The following is a 6553-nucleotide window of genomic DNA, read 5'->3' on the forward strand; positions in this document are numbered from 1 at the left end:
ATTCACACGCTTTGTTTTTATTCTTTTAACGCAAATCAAAACAAATCGACATGAGTCTGTCCTCAAATCCAATTGTACGCGTGTGAAATCTAATAAAGTTTTTCAACCTCAAGGAGACAGACAAGTGACATCACCACATCCATGAATAAATGATGGAAAAACTACAAAAGCAAAAGATGAGTCTGATCATGGAAAAATGCACTGCAGCTTGTTTGCTGCTCACTCTCCCACACACACACACACACACAAGTTGTTGATCCACTGCTGCCTCCATCACTATGTTCAAATGTCTGATTTTGTCACTTCAGTGTTTGAAATCCTTTGTTCAGATTGACCTCAGTGACACAAAGTGACCACACGAGGCAGCAAAGGACCAGCAGCTCTTTGGTGTGGGAGAGTGAGTGGTTTACACAAATCTGTCCCTTCAGTGAGATTAAAAGATATCATAGACTTAAACTGACATTTTAAGTTTTATTACACCAGTCAACAATCTGTTTATCCTATCCTTACCTCAAAAACCAAACTAGCCCTTTAAACCTGAGCGTGGACAGTTGACGGAGCGAAGCAGTTGCTGTCACTGATCAACACAGATTCAACTCTTCTCCTCAACACTGAACTTACTCTGTTAATTATTATAATACTGGAACATTTGCATATCTATGATAACAATGTATGACAGGCTCTCTGTGGCTGTTTGTTTACAGATGTGTGAGATGGATAACACACACACACACACACACACACACACACACACACACACACACACACACAAAGACTTAATTGGATTTCTTATCTGCGCTTTGAGTTCATGAAGAAATAAAGTGAAGTCACGATGAAAACAACTGGAACTTTGACCGATAAATGAAGCCGAGGATGTTTTTCTGCTACAGCTGTGACCCACACTAACACACACACACACACACACACACACACACACACACACACGATACTAGGGCTGCAGCGATTACATTTGTCTATTTTGGTCATTCAAACTCCATCATCTTTAGTTTCCAGGTATGACAAACAATGATCAGTATTTTTCTACTTTTTATGAATAAAATGATTATTATTAGAGACTGATGGGGTTGGATTATTATTATTTCAGCAGTTGATGGCAGAAACATCGTGAGAGCTGTTAAAAAAAGAGCCTAAAAACAACTGTTGGTGACATCAGCAACAACCTCCAGAGAGCAGGAGTGAAGGTATCGCAGAAGTCTTCAAGATTCCTTTATTGTCATTCCAACACACATTAAGACATGAGGTCGGAACGAAATTTCAGTCTCTCCAGAACCTGAAACAATAAAAAGAAAAAAAAAGAACCAACAGTTTAAACTTAAAAATATAAAATTAAAACCTCTAGAGGTAAGGTGCTGTGTGATTATAAAAGAGTTAAAACAAATAGAATAGAATAATTTTAATTTAAATCCCTGAACAAACGTACAGAGGCTGCAGCAGAAGATGAAACCACTCATTAGCAAGAAGAACAGGAAGGAACCAAAAAGTACAGAGACGAGCCTCAAACATTCTGGGACAAAGTTTTATGGGTTGATGAGACAAAGGAAATGTTAAAGTTTAGAGAAAGAAAGGATCTGCTCATGATCCCAAACATACAAGCTCATGTGTGAAACACGGTGGAGGTCATGTCATGGCATTAATCTTCATTGATGACGTAACACATGATGGCAGCAGCAACATGAACTCAGAAGTCTACAGAAACATTTAAAGATGATTGGGAGATCTTTCATCACACAGCAAGATAACAAGCCCAAACACACACAGGAGTTGATCAGGTTTGAGACTGGCCAAGTCAATGTCCACACTTAAACCCTATAGAGCTGCATTTGACCTGCTAAAGAAGAGACTGAAGGGAGTAACGCCCCAAAACTAACAACAACTGAAAGCCTGGAAGAGCATCACAGCAGAACAGTGGTGAACCGTAAGCACTACAGCTGGGCCTTCACCTCAACAACCATTGCCGAGAAAATAAATCACGGAAAAAAGCAACAGTACGACGTGGGCAGCCTGTGGCCAAGTGGAAAGGGAACTTGGCTTGTAACCAGAAGGTTGCTGGTTCAAGTCCCCACCAGGTCAAAAGGGCTGGGGTACCCAACCCCCATTGCTACTCAGTGTGGCAGCCCACTGCTCCTAATTCTAGGATGGGTCAAAATGCAGAGAATGATTTCCCTAAGGGGATTAATAAAGTATCTAAATTGAAAGTGTTAAACAACTGTAATTCTTTAATTATTGATGACAAGGATGTAAACAAATAGACCATAACATCAATAACATTCCCCATAACAAGATACATTCTCAACATTAACTTCTACAAGAGTAGATCTGGCCCAAGGTGCAGACTATGCAAAGATGCCCATGAGACAGTCCAGCACATGGCAGCAGGGCGTAAGATGCTAGCCGGGTCAGCGTACATGGAGAGACACAACCAAGTGGCTGGAATAGTATACATGTAAGTAACCCACTACTGGGAAGTACACGCTTCTCTAGGTTCGTAAGGAGCAAGGATTAGAGTGCAATCACCACAGCAACACCACAGGTTTCAATTAACTGCACTTTGCATTTTAGTTTGCAACAGAACATTAACATATTTAAAGTTAGACTTAAAACTTTCTTTTTTGATAAAGCTTATAGTTGGAGCTGGTTCAGGGAAACCTGGACCATCTCTTAGTTATGCTGCTATAGACCTGGACTGCTGGGGGATTTTCCTGTGGTGCACGCACATTCACTCTGTCACACTCAGGGTATGAATATGACTTTTTATATGTCATTAACCTTGTCTCTTTCTCTTTCTCTCTCTCTCTCTGTATTCTCATCTTGCAGGTTGCGGGATCCAGATCCAGTTTTCGAGGCTACCCATATCATATATATCATCACCATTATTATTGTGCTATAATTAATAGTCGATATCATTGACTGTATCTCCTATTTTGTTTAATTTCTACATGAATGATTTATCAAATAATCTAAGGTCATGTAAAACGGTGTGTATGGTCGGCAGTACAGTGATGAACCATCTTATGTATGCTGATGATTGTGTGATCTTTAGTCCTAGCTCAGCTGGAATACAGCAGCACCTTAATGTGTGTTCTGTGTATGGGGAACAACATGATATAAAGTACAACCAGTCAAAAAGTGTGATAATGATGATAATTGCAGAAGATAGACATATGACTTCTCCTGACTTTAAACTCTCAGGCAAGGTTCTAAATATCTGCAGTGAAGTGAAATATCTCGGTCATGTGATCACAGACCAACTGACAGATGAGGACATTTTTCGTCAGTGTCGTATGTGCGAGCAAATGTATTGGTACGTAAATTCGGTTGGTGCACTGTTGGTGTGAAGCTGACTCTGTTCAAAGCGTACTGTTCACCTATGTACACTGCACATCTGTGGCTGAAATATAAAAGCCAGCCTTCAGATGCTTTGAGGATACTTTTAAAAAGGCTCAGATGGACCAGGGCGAGTGAGCTGTTTGTGAGCACTGGAGTGAACACACTGCAAGCGGTTCTGAGAAATGAAATGCACAGGTTCATCTGCCGGTTAAATGATTCTGAGAATCTAAATGTTGTGGCAATGGTGAACATTATGAATAGTGACACGCGCTGCACGTCTCAGTTTTGGGGGCATTGGTATAAGTGTCTTTTAAAAATGAGTCATTAGGTTATTATGATTTTTTTTATTCCTTTTGTACTGTGTGTCTTGTTTTGTTATTTTTTGTATGGACCTTGAGTCTGAAAATAAATAAAGCTTATCTACCAATCTATCTATAAATCTCCTGGTCTCTCTCTCTCTTCTGTCTCTACCTCATCTCCCTCTTGTCCTTTCTCTCCCCCCTTTCTGTCCCCCACCTCTCCTCTGTCCCCCATTTTCCTTTCACCCCAACCGGTCGAGGCAGATGACTGCAGATTTCTTCCCATTAAGAGGGAGTTTTTTCTCTCCACTGATGCCTAGTGTTTGCTCATTGTGTGAACTGTTGTGTTTCTCTGCTGTCCTTGATGTTGTCTATGTACAGTGCCTTGAGATAATGTATGTTATCCCCGGTTGGAACAAGGGCCTTTCTGCATGGAGTTTGCATGTTCTCCCCGTGTGTGCGTGGGTTCTCTCCGGGTACTCCGGCTTCCTCCCACAGTCCAAAAACATGCAATGTGGGGATTAGGTAAATTGGACACTCTCAATTGACCATAGGAGTGAGTGTGAGAGTGAATGGTTGTTTGTCTCTATCTGTGTGTGGCCCTGCGATGGACTGGCGAACTGTCCAGGGTGTACCCCGCCTATCGCCCGATGTAGCTGAGATTGGCACAGCACCCCCCGCGACCCTCTGGCAGAGGATAAAGCGGTAGATGATGACTGACTGAATTGAACATTATGCAACATACAAAGAAATACACATTTGCATAGAAAATAAAAAATGGGCCCTGGGAAATTAAAATGTGTTATTTACTTGTCTCTCAGTTCAAGCAATTTTAAAGTCAGTCAAGTTAATTCGGATCAGAGGAGTTCTGATCTGTCCGAGTTCAACGGTCGAGAATCCACGCGTCTAAAGGATCTTTGGAGTGCACTCTTTCTAACGTGTGTTCGAGTTGGTGCCGCCACAGATGACTGGCACAATCCTACCACAAGCAGACTTTTGTCTGCTATTTCCGAGGAAGTGCAGATCCTGTTTCCTGTATTCAACTGGGTAGCTCGCCATCTACTGGAATCTGCTGGAAGTCGTTGGAATCGTCCACAGGGATCTTTTCACTCCAACTAAAAAACTTGACTTGTATTTAAAAACAGGCTTTTAGTCTTTGTTCTCATTTATCATATGACTATCTATCTTCTTTATTCATCTCAAGTTTCTCTTTTGTTGTACAACGTTTTACCAGATTATAACATCAATTAAAGTACTGCTAAATGCAGTTACTATGAAGGTTACTCTCTAGTAATTCAACTTCAAAATTATCAAATTAAATTACTATAGAATTATTTGACAGAATATATTCCTAGCACATTCTAATGCAATACAATTAAACCAAAAATCAGTATTAAACTGTTTCATCTTAACCAATATCAAGGAAGACAACATAAACATTTCACATTTTACACACTAAACCAATAAACCTCACATTTAGTGAAAACAACATTGAGAGTGTATTCTGTGTTTCAATTATACATTTAGCAGCAACTTAAACTTTTATAAAAATGGTATCAAATTACTACTTAACAAATTATTTTGTAATAAAATAATTAATGGTGTTAACCACTAATAATTCCACACATCAATAAATTCACATTTTTCCAAAGTAAAATACACCATCTTACTCTGAGGCTTGCTCTCTAAACATATAAAACACATACCTTTAATTAATCACTGACAATAAAATAGCTGAGGCCAAAAATAAACCTTGTGCTTCTTGCAGTCTAACATGGCAACCTGCAAACACAGGCATTAACTTTTAAATAAAATGACAGTCAGCTAATAAACGTGCTGTTTAATGTGCTAATGGACATACAAGGTGCTTAAACGATTTAAATAAACACTCAACATGTAACAAAGAAATGAATATCAAATACAACAGTCTCCCCGCAGCATCAGTGATTAATAGCCAAAAATATCTCACCTAGTCTCATATGCTCCACTACCAAGTGATGTCAGGGCCTGGGTCTCGAGCTTCGTAGGTAATTATGTTTGACGTTAACGCCAGAACTCTTACCCTTCCTGGGTCGGACCAAACACAGAATAACACTATGAACACAGCTGGTTTAGCTAAATTAAATTTTATCCATATTATCTGAAGAAAACTATATCTCAACGTTTCACTCCTCGCGCACGTGCTCTCTTGCTGCAACTGCAGAGACAAAAGAGGAAGTTAGATTTCCCGCGACTCGGCATCTAATTGGCTGTGGAATGACGTTTTGCTACCTGTTTGGTTAGCTGCTGCAATACGGGAGATGCTGCCTTCAGGTGCACCTGGGAATGTCCAGCATTTGACGAATAAAATAAAAAACGAAACTAATTATTAATAATTATTAACTTTCTTCATCAATGGACATGTTAGATAGATGTGGCCATACCAGCAGACGCCAACATCAGAAAGAAGGAACACGAAAAGGTTGAAAAGTACCAAGGGTTGAAAGAACAGCTGGAGCAGCTGTGGAAGGTCAAGGCGAGAGTGGTCCCCATGGCAGTGACCCCCTGGTAGAGGACCCGAGTTTGAAAATGAGACAGATACCACCTCAAGAGGGTGAGAGGGACGTTTATATATATATATATATATATTATTTAATACTCATATTCATGGTCCAGAATTAATGTTTGGCCTTCTCTGAAGGCGTAAAAGGCCCTGAAGGTTCCCCACTGCAGAAGAAGAATGCAAAGGTTTGGTGATGTTTGTGAGTCACAGGCTTGATGCGCTTATTGAAATCAAAGGATTTGCTTATAAATTGTACAATATATAAATGTATTATTTCTTTTATTATTTAAAGTTAATTTATATTTACCTTCATAATTGTATTTAATTAAATGTTTAACTATCCATTATATTCAAAAACAACATC

This window comes from Solea solea, chromosome 9, assembly GCF_958295425.1.
Source record: "Solea solea chromosome 9, fSolSol10.1, whole genome shotgun sequence".
In the NCBI taxonomy this organism is placed as follows: Eukaryota; Metazoa; Chordata; class Actinopteri; order Pleuronectiformes; family Soleidae; genus Solea; species Solea solea.